Consider the following 10,062-nt stretch of genomic DNA (forward strand, 5'->3'; position numbering starts at 1 on the left):
ACCCATATCGAGGCTGAATGTGGCTACATTGAATAGATGTCCGCTCCACCACATAATCAAGTTAGCTGAATTGATTTTTTTCAATAAAAGTTTTGAAATAAAGTTGTAATGCTGTTTTCGTTAGGGCGACAAATTTATCGTTCCACCTTGTATATAATGTAAATGACGAAGTTGCTGTTGAATAGCCGAGTGTGACAATTTCTTGTTGGCTTATGATATCCCCCCCTCATACTAAAAAAAAGAAGGCGGTAATGATTAAGAGGGTGGTCTCATGACAACAGAAAAGATACTACATCCCCTCCCAAATAAAACAAGGTATTTCATAGGAAACTTGTAGCATAAATACGGAACAGAAACTAAACTACCCCTGTTAGAGAAGGTCATACATGAAAAAGTTAGTTTCATAACAACAGAACAGATACTACACTAAACTCCTAAATTGAGCATTCAAAGTTAGTACAATACCGACTACATATATAAAAGTTATAGCATAGTTTCGGCATCAGATATAAAAGTAATTATATAGTTTCGCCTTCAATTATATAATTAATAGTTTAGTTTCGCCTTCAATTATATAATTAATAGTATAGTTTCGCTTTCAATTATAAAATTAATAGTATAGTTTCGCCTTTAATTATAAAATTAATATTATAGTTTCGCCTTCAATTATAAAATTAATAGTATAGTTTCTCCTTCAATTATAAAATTAATAGTATAGTTTCGCCTTCAATTATAAAATTAATAGTATAGTTTCGCCTTCAATTATATAATTAATAGTATAGTTTCGCCTTCAATTATAAAATTAATAGTATAGTTTCTCCTTCAATTATAAAATTAATAGTATAGTTTCGCCTTCAATTATAAAATTAATAGTATAGTTTCGCCTTCAATTATAAAATTAATAGTATAGTTACGCCTTCAATTATAAATTAATAGTATAGTTTCGCCTTCAATTATATAATTAATAGTATAGTTTCGCCTTCAATTATAAAATTAATAGTATAGTTTCGCCTTCAATTATATAATTAATAGTATAGTTTCGCCTTCAATTATAAAATTAATAGTATAGTTTCTCCTTCAATTATAAAATTAATAGTATAGTTTCGCCTTCAATTATAAAATTAATAGTATAGTTTCGCCTTCAATTATAAAATTAATAGTATAGTTTCGCCTTCAATTATAAATTAATAGTATAGTTTCGCCTTCAATTATATAATTAATAGTATAGTTTCGCCTTCAATTATAAAATTAATAGTAAATTTTCGCCTTCAATTATAAAAGTAATGATATAGTTTCGCCCTCAATTATAAAATTAATAGTATAGTTTCTCCTTCAATTATAAAATTAATATTATAGTTTCGCCTTCAATTATAAAAATAATAGTATAGTTTCGCCTTCAATTATACAATTAATAGTATAGTTTCGCCTTCAATTATATAATTAATAGTATAGTTTCACATTCACTTATATAATTAATAGTATGGTTTCGCCTTCAATTATAAAATTAATAGTATAGTTTCTCTTTCAATTATAAAATTAATAGTATAGTTTCGCCTTCAATTATAAAATTAATAGTATAGTTTCGCCTTTAGTTATAAAATTAATAGTATCGTTTCGCCTTCAATTATAAAATTAATAGTATAGTTTCGCCTTTAATTATAAAATTAATAGTATGGTTTCTGTTGTAGATGTAAAATTAATAGCATAGTTTCTACTCCAAATATGAAAATATGAAACTAATAGTATAGTTTCTTGCTTCAGATACAGAATAATAATATAGTCTTGGGTGCAAATATAAAATTAATAGTATTATTTTGGGCCTCAGATATAAAATTAATAGTATTGTTTCGGCTTCAGATTTAAATTTAATAGTATAGTTTCGTAATTCGTAATCGATAATCAGATACAGCAATACCAATCTTACTTTTTCTGTTACAATCCATTTAAACAATGCCTATACGGCTGGAGGTTACACGAAATTTTGAGGGACTATTATGAGGTGATATAGAGTCAATTTGAACGGATTTAAAAGTTATTATCTTATATAAGTCCTTTTCATTTTTCCCTATTTAATTCGTTTAACTTACTATTCCGAACCCCTGATTTCATATGAAGATGTTAACTCGACATTTTTAACTACTGAAAATGATTCCAACTCATTTGAAACGATAAACTTGACGAGGTTATGCGAAATAGTAATTTCTTATAAAAACAGCCACGTAACAAACAAACGCTCAGAAGAGAGAACCAAACAAGGCCCTAAACAAGATAAAACGTAGCGCAACATTACACTCACCCTTATGCCCTTTCAGGCTGGGAGAATGAAAGTACTGGGGCTGCTATATTGCCATCTGGTGAATGGATTCCGGACCATGCAGTAGTTTCTGGTGGGGCCTCTCGATGCCATACTAGTGGTAATTGTTACGGCTGTACCTTATCATGTGCTACAAAAAAATTCCTGTTCTTTTCTCTCTTGCTTTCCCTCTCTGTCCTGCTGTAACCAAGTCTGTCGACCTGTTCCACAAATCCCAAATCCTCAACATGAAATATCTCCAGAAAAAAAAACACGAATACACCTAGAACCCCATCCTCCAACGTAGATCCCTACTACCATGTCTCCTTCTCCAACATCAGGGGTCTACGTTCTAACCTTCCAGAGGTTGAACCCCAATTACAGGAAACGAAACCAGACATATTCTTCCTAAGCGAAACTGGTATATGGCCTACCACTTCCCTAGACGAGTTCATAATCAAAGGATACTCTAACTGAATATTTAAATTTGACCCCGAAGATCGCCATGGGCATGGAATATGTGCCTACATTAAAGATGGCTTTCCGTGTTGTAGGAATATCTCAAGTGAAGATCCTAATTTAACTTATATGTGCTTCCGGGTTGCACTTGCTTACCCCACTGCATTTATATTTGCCCTCTATCGCCCCCACAACAGCGGAGTTACTATCTTTAAGAGTATGTTTGAAAAAATTGACCACATCCTGTCTGCTCATCCTTCGGCTAACATTCACATTTGTGGTGACTTAAATGTCCATCGTATGGAATGGCTGACCCACTCAAATAAGACAGATGATGAGGGGAGGTTCTGTTATGATTTTGCCATTGCCTATGACCTCACTCAGATTGTTCACGAACCCACCCGCGTGCCCGATACTTCCGGTCAGTACGCTAGCCTTCTAGACCTTTTTCTCACAACTTCCCCTGAGCTATGTTCATGTTCCGTTCTGTCTCCTCTGGGATCTTCCGAGCACTCGGTTGTATCAGTTAAGATAAAAACGAAATGCAATAAGTCTTCAGACGTACCTCGCCACCGTACTGTATATCGATACTCTACGGTTGACTGGGATAGCTTCCGTATATTCATATCTGATCTACGTCTGCATTCCATATTTAAAAAGGATGTACTCTCCATAGTATCAGACCTGACTTAATGGTTAATTGTAGGTATAGACCGATTCATACCATCCAAAAAATTCCAACAAAAACCTAATAGCCAGCCATGGTTCTCCCCAGAATGTGCTGCTGCCATCGCGCACAGAAATCACTTTTTCCATATCTACTAACGTAATAGATGCACTGCGAATAAAGCTGCTTTCAGGACTGCCAGCAACCACCGTAAAAGAGTAATAAAGATGCAAGAGATCTACATTCTCAATCCGTTAAATCCAAAGTAGCTAAGCAGCGGCTTGGTTCCCACCAGTTTTGGCAAATAGCAAACAGGATCTTGAACAGAAGCGTGTGTTCTATCCCAACCATCATCAATATCCCTGAGATCATCTCGTCCGCATCAGACAAGGCTAAACTATTTGTCAAGAACTTTGTAGCTAATTCTACCCTATGTGACGAAGGCCATCAACTCCTCGTATTTCCTCCTATAACAGACAACACGCTATGCAACATACAAATATCTGTGCGTGAGTTCGCCAAGCTAATCAAGAACCTTGATTTCAGTAAAGCAACTGACCCTGAGGCATTCCAATTATAGTGTTAAAAAAGCTTCAACCAGAACTTGCCCCCATACTTATGAAACTGTTTAAGCGTTGCCTTAAGGAGAAGTGCTTCCCAAAACCCTGGAAAACCTCATCAATATGCCCTGTATTTAAGAATTCAGGTGATAAGTCGTCTCCCTCTCAGTACAGACCAATAAGTCTTCTGTGTGTCATGAGTAAGTTGCTGGAATCCATATTAAATAGAGTAGTCAACCACCTCAGCAAAAATAACCTTTTTAGTGACATGCAATATGGTTTCCGTTTTGCCAGATCTACAGCAGATGTGTTAACGGTTATATCTCATAGGATTAGTGAATCTCTCGACAAAGGCTTCCTTTCTAGGGCAATTGCTCTTGGCATATCAAAGGCTTTCGATAAGGTTTGGCATAAGGGTCTACTTCACAAGATTTCCAGCTACGGTATAACTGGAAATGTTTTCTCAATCATTAAATCATTTCTATCTGATAGGCTCATAAGGGTAGTGGTTGATGGGCAGAAATCAGAGTCCCTCAGTATTAATGCTGGAGTCCCTCAGGGGTCCATCCTGGTCCCAACTCTCTTCCCGATCTACATCAATGATCTCCCAAAACACATACTTAAATCATTCGTTGACATCTATGCTGATGACACGACCATTTTTGGCAACACATCAAAGGCCGTAAATGACAAAGTTCTCTCTGATTCTCTCTCTCTCTCCTCTGATCTCGAGCGCGTGGTACAGTGAGGGAAGAGGTGGCTGGATACTTTTAATGCATCTAAAACCAAACTCCTATCTTTACATCATCAACGCTCTGATCCCCATCTGACATCAATTGAAATGGATGGTTCTCGTCTAGAGGAAGCTCCATGTTTTGATAAGCTTCTGGGATTGACCTTTACTCCTGACCTGAAATGGAACACGCACATCAAGTCAGTTGCCAAAGTCGCTGGAAAAATGGTAGGAACCCTCTTACCGCTCCAGAAGATATCTCACTGCTGATGTAATTCTCTATCTATATAAAAGCCAAGTACGTCCAAGGATGGAGTACTGCTGCCACATCTGGGCAGGAGCTGCTAAAAATAGCCTATCCTGCCTTGACAGAGTACAAAATAGACTTCGTGGCTTAGTGGGGGGTGCCCTTTTCTCTTCCCTGCAACCTCTCTCCCACAGGAGAGATGTTGCGCGCCTATCTTTGTTTTATCGTTAAGTCCATGGCAAGCGCTCGTCTGAGCTCTAATCTCTGCCCCCCGCCAATTTTTCACGATAAACACCCGTCTAGCTGAAACCACTGTAAAAAACTTTCCCCACTCTTTATCTGTGCCAAAATCAAAACTAGATTCCATGAACAAATCTTCTTTCTTAGAACTGCACGCCTGTGGAACTCTGTTCCTTTTGCCTGTTTCCCACCTGACTACAACTTGGATGTCTTCAAGTCCAACATAAAAAAATTCCTGAACGACCGCCCCCTTAAGTAAGACACTTTATCAAATCTCCAATACTAACGTACTGTACACACGCAATAACCCTTATCCCCGAGTTGCCTCCGGGTCTTTATAAGTGGTGACTACCTTGTAAAAAAAAGCTCACGAATAAAGTTTACATTCTATCCAAGCTAGGATCTACGCCAAGAAACATAATAGTGTCACAGGAGCGTTATTGCTACCATTACTATTTTAATCTGACAGTCAATTTGCGCCAATAATTTATAATTTATACTTTAACACTATCATAGTGATTACAATTATATTAGACTAGCAGGACCCGTGGAAATTCCACGGAATGAGAAATATATTTAATCAACAAATATGTTTTGATAAAGCTGATATTTTTCTGGATTGCGAAAAAACAAAAAGTTTTTGGACAGAAAACCCAATTACACGCAGCAAATATGATTTTATTTACATTTCTATGAAAATAGTGTCTATTGTATTTTTACTCGTATCGTTACGTATCATATCTCGGACTCGCACCTTGTCTGGTACTGTTGCAGGAACAAGCAACCAGGAAGAACATAAAAAATACGATTCAGCATCTTTTTAGGTGAATACCAAAAAGCATTTATTCGAGTAATTTCCGACAGCGCACCTCACTGTTTCAAAATATCATTCACACGTCAAACGTGTCTGTCGACATGCTCTTTCACACACGTGTCTTTGTCGTCGCTTGCCTTTCCGCTTTTTCGACCACGTGGCGCATTTTCTCTCTCGCGTCCGATCGCTTCCATTTTCTCTCCTTTGCGTTCCAGTGACGTCAGCGCGTGCGCACTTGCTTACTTTGCATGTGCTAAGACTGCTGCTAATATTTTCGCTAGTCAGCTATCCTACGGATGCTTTCTCACACGCATGTCATACGCGCTATGTTACATAAGTATCAATAAATACTTAGAAAGTAATATTATGCTACATAGTTCAATACAAATAATCAAATTGTATGAGACAGTATTTAATCTGCTTTTATATTCTTGTTGCTAGATTGACATTTCTTAAAGCCAAATTTTGCGAATGCGGCCTTTTTTTGAAGCATTCAAAAATTGTATTTGGCCTTTTTTGAAATGTAATGTACAGACCAGCTAAGCATGTAAAGGTAGAAGGGGCCCCAAAACCAACAGAGATTAGACCATTTCTGTAATGATCCGGACCCTGTTGATTTTTGCGGTGGGAGTAAAGTTCTGTGCAGTTCTAGGAGGTCCACCCTGCCAGGCCTTGCCGTCTCTCTTTAAGAATAGTTTAGTTTGTTGCTGATCGCCTGAATCACCCTCACTACGGAGCTGCCCGGGCACGTTTTGCGAGTCAGAGTGCCCCTTCACTGGGGAGCTGACTTTTCAATCCCACTTTCCGACCCTGGTGTCTAAATTCTTCCAGTGGGAAAGAACTAAATTTTATTCTATATATTATTATATGAATTCATTTTGCGAATCATTTCTAACTTAGCAGCTCTCCATTGGTATGTTTAACCTGAACGTACGATTTAGTCAACAGAACCATTCTCTCTTGTTAATGGGTCGCGACCCTTACTTTGAAGATCTTCGCGGTAAAACATGACATTCTTTAAAGTACAGACGTAAAAGGAGAATACAAACAAATACCTTCAGTGGGACACACCCGATCGCGCGATTATTATCTTGGGCAAGTTGTCCCACCCAGAATTGGGTTGAAACTAGTTTATTCAAAATTTATCTTTATATTGAAGTTCCGATTTGTGATAAAGTCAATCTGTTTGTTCGGGTTGTGTGCGCGTATGCGCATGTGCATGTGCGCGCGTGCGTGTGTGCGCATATGAATTAATGGTCACAAGAAAGAAAGGGGATAGATATACATGAAATAGTGAGAAAAAATAGAAAAAAAGAAAGACAAACAAACTAAGAAGAAGAAGAAGAAGAAGAAGAAGAAGAAGGGAAAGAATACGAAATAACAGAAAGAGAAAGCGAATATGAGTAAAGGAAAAGAAAGAGAAAAAGAAAAAGAAAAGAAGTAAAAAAGAAAAGAAAAAGAAAACTTCGATGCATAATACTTAATGAATGGAAAATGAGGAAAAAGAAATATTAAGTTCCGGAATTTTTTAGAAGAAGATTGATAATCGATGTGACCTCCGACCTTCTTCATGTGTATCTTCTTAAACTTGGGAATCTTTCTGTCGAACTCGGGAATCTGCACAGAGTTTCGAACAAGACCTTTTATCTAATCCACGGAGATAGCATACTTTTGTTCCGTCAACCACAATCGGATAGAAGTCCCGTGTAATTCGCATTTGTATTTGGAGTGTCGCCTGCGCTGAGGACCGAACCTTCAATGACTCATGCCGTAGTGGGAAAGTATTTACCAAAATTAAGTCAAAGATTAGACTCTTCTGGAGATTGAAGGTTCAATCCTCAGTGAGAGCGATGTGTGTGCAGTCAGCATCAACCTTATTGAGGGTTTAACCGACTTCTTCCGAAGGAGGAAGTTTCATGGGAGTATGAAATTCACAAGCGGTCCCCAGTCGCATGTCTATCCCCGTCAGGGGAGATTACGCGTTAGGTTTTTGCAACTTTTTGCAGGGAGGTGTCGACGTCCTCCTACATACAGCACCTGGACTTCCCAAATTGGTCCCCCATTTTAGTAATGACCAGGCTCAACGTTGCTTAACTTCGGTGATCTGACCGGAACCGGTGTGTCAACGTGATTATGCCGTATAGTGTGAGCGATGCTTAGAATACAATGACGAATTATTTAGTACCTCGAAATTTTGTGCAGATTCCTGAATTATTACATCGACGTTGTGAAATAAAACTCCAAATAAGAACAGTAGTTCAAATAATCGAAATAATACGAAGGAAAATTAAATTCAAAACGAAAAGAAAGGGGGAAAACGATGAAAGAAAAAAGATTACATGAGTTTGTTAATCAAAATGAATGGGAAAACATGAATAAAAAATAAAAATAAAAAAGACGGAAGAAAATGTGTAAAACATGGAATGAAAAACAAATAAAGAAGAAAAAAGAAAATGACGAAAGAGACAAGAGAAGAAAAAGGGGGAAGAAGAAAGAAATAACAAGAAAATAAAGAGAAAAATAATAAAGAAGTGAAGGAATTCAAGAAATATAAGGCGGGGAATAAAAATAAGGCGAAAGAAATAATCAAGAAATATAAGGTGAAAAAATAAGAAAAGCAAGACGAAAGAAATAACCCGGAAACATAAAGAGTGAGAAATAATGAAGAAAATAAAAGCGAAAAAAGAGAAGAAAAATAAGGCGAAAGAAATAATCAAGAAAAATAAGGCGAATGAAATAATTAAGGTGAAAACAATAAGAAAAATACGGCGAAAGAAAAATAAAAAATATAGGGAATTAAATAAGCAATAACTATAAGGTGAAAAAGGTAAGAAAATATAAGGCAACAAAATGATCAAGAAAAATAAGGCGAATGAAATAATCAAGAAATACCAGGTGAAAAAATAAGAAAAATAAGGGGGAAAAATTAATCAAGAAAAATAAGGCGAATAAAATAATCAAGAAATATAAGGTGAAAAAAAAAGAAAAATAAGACGAAAGAAATAGTCGAGAAAAATAAGGCGAATGAAATAATCAAGAAATATAAAGGAAAAATAAAGAAAAATAAGACGAATGAAATAATAAAGAAAAATAAGGCGAATAAAATAATCAAGAAATATCAGGTGAAAAAATTAAGAAAAAAGGCGAAAGCAATAATCAAGAAATATAAGGCGTATGAAATAATCCCGTAATATACGGTAAAAAAATAAGACAAATAGAACGAATTAATTAATCAAGAAATATAAAGTGAAAAAATAAGAAAAATAAAAGGAAAGAAATAATCATGTATGTGTAGGCAAGACAAATAATGAAGAAATATAAGGTGAAAAAAAAAAGAAAAATAAGGCGAAAAAATAATAAAAAAATGTAAGGTAAAAAATATGAAAAATAAAAGGGAAAGAAATAATCAAGAAAAATAAAATAAAAAAAATAAGGAGAAGGGAATAATAAAGAAAGTACAGAACAAAAAAAAAGGCAGAAGAAAAGAGAAAAGCGGGTGAAGAAGAAAAAAAACAAAGAACAAAATGGAAAAAAGGTGAAAATGAAAAGACAAAGAAAAAAGAGAAAAAGAATAAAAAAAATACAATCAGAAAAAAAATGACGAAATAAAAAAAGATAAAGACGAAAAGAACGAGAAAGGAAAGAAAAATAAAAGAAAGATTAAAGTTAAACAACTGAAATAAAAAGAGCATAAATCAAACAAACATTAAATATCAAGGGGAAAAAAAAAGAAAAAACATTGAAGAAATTTGAAAGAAAAACAGACCAAAAAGAAAGCGAAACAGATGAAGGTGCAAAAACGAAAATCGTGTGAATACTAGTTTGCATATCTTTGTGGACCTTGTATTTGTTCAATAATAATGAAAAGGAATGAGTCTCGCCATTTTGAATAAGACAAATATTCGACTAGACATGTTGTCTATGGAGGACAATCAAAATTGCTATTAATATGCCATGTCAAGGCCTCAAACAATTTCAAACATGTAAAAACGAATTTACACGCATTCACGGTTTAAAAGCAACCATTATTTAGAATTAAGAAGGAACAT

General features: G+C 35.4%; 1 pseudogene; it reads right to left on the reverse strand.

Annotated features, from left to right (window-relative positions):
* Positions 1-8,038: 8,038 nt before the first annotated feature.
* LOC145286825 (5S ribosomal RNA) lies at positions 8,039-8,157 on the reverse strand (annotated as a pseudogene).
* Between the last annotated feature and the right edge of the window lie 1,905 nt (positions 8,158-10,062).

Source organism: Euprymna scolopes, chromosome 10 (assembly GCF_053919585.1).
Source record: "Euprymna scolopes isolate OS-2025 chromosome 10, ASM5391958v1, whole genome shotgun sequence".
NCBI classification, from domain to species: domain Eukaryota; kingdom Metazoa; phylum Mollusca; class Cephalopoda; order Sepiida; family Sepiolidae; genus Euprymna; species Euprymna scolopes.